The sequence below is a fragment of the Galeopterus variegatus genome, unplaced genomic scaffold (assembly GCF_000696425.1).
Source record: "Galeopterus variegatus unplaced genomic scaffold, G_variegatus-3.0.2 Scaffold476, whole genome shotgun sequence".
Lineage (NCBI taxonomy): Eukaryota > Metazoa > Chordata > Mammalia > Dermoptera > Cynocephalidae > Galeopterus > Galeopterus variegatus.
The window spans coordinates 204,134-205,168 of record NW_007726587.1 but is presented as its reverse complement, the minus strand read 5'-3'; the positions used below and the strand labels follow the sequence as shown (position 1 = coordinate 205,168).

Here is a 1,035-nt window from a genome sequence, read left to right as displayed (position 1 = left end):
ACCGTAAAGTGGTTAAAATGGTGGATTTTATGCTATGTGAATTCTACCATAAGCAGTCATAGTATACCTAAAATATGTCAAAGTATCAGTAAGAATCTGAGGTTATGAAGCTCACAAGAAAAAGAGGTGGTTGCTAATTTGCTGCTGCTTTGTTTGGTGGTTGTCAACCTGTCTGTTCAGATGGATCTTTATATTTCTTAATAGCAATTCAGGGCATCAGTGTGTATCTCGTTTTTCTTTTTCAAAGTTCAAAATCTAGGTCGCTTTGATAAATGGAACATAGAAACTTTTATTTACTTCTTTACCTTGCTAAATATATTTTCCATGTAAAGTTATATATTCTCTTGTTTTAAGGACACAATTTCAACCCCTCATTAATGAAAATCTGCTGTGATACTTGTATTCTCAATCAAAGATTAAACCCTCTCTTTGCTGCTCTTTTTCTAGTTCCCTTTCTATCTTTCCTTACAGATTAAATTTACTGCTGTACCAGTAAACTGCTGTACCAGTGTAAACGCACCTTCGAGTTCTATGTATGTGACAGTAGCTGCCTCTCATAATCAAATCATTTCATAAATTCTTCTGAGTTAGCAATCTCATTTTTTTAAAAGTGATATAAAACCTTATTTGTGATATTCATAGAGCAGCTTTTGAAGGGCATTTAAAAACCAAATACAGAAAATAAGTAGGCTTTTATTAAGCTCATCAATGTTGAATAAAATGTGTAAAGAGAATGATTATATATACTGCAAAATAACATAATTCAGCTAACTTTAGAGAGCAGTGCTGACAGTTTTTAAATGACATTAAATTGATTTAACAGGTAATTTTCAATAGCAATAGAATTAATAAAGGTAACACTTGAAGTCTGCAAGACCTGAAGCAGAATATTTTATGTAAAACTGAGTATCCCCTATCAGATTTTAAAGTTTATTTAGCATTCGTAGCTCATTTCCAACTATAACCATTTTCATGCATGGTCTTAAGGAAATCATCAGATTTATTTAGACCTTGCACCACTGATCCCAGTGACGC

At 32.4% G+C, this 1,035-nt stretch overlaps 1 protein-coding gene across 1 annotated transcript in view; it reads left to right on the top strand.

Annotated features, from left to right (window-relative positions):
• The window catches only part of DGKH (diacylglycerol kinase, eta), a 103,676-nt gene that overhangs the window by 94,311 nt on the left and 8,330 nt on the right, over positions 1-1,035 (top strand). The window lies entirely within an intron of this gene.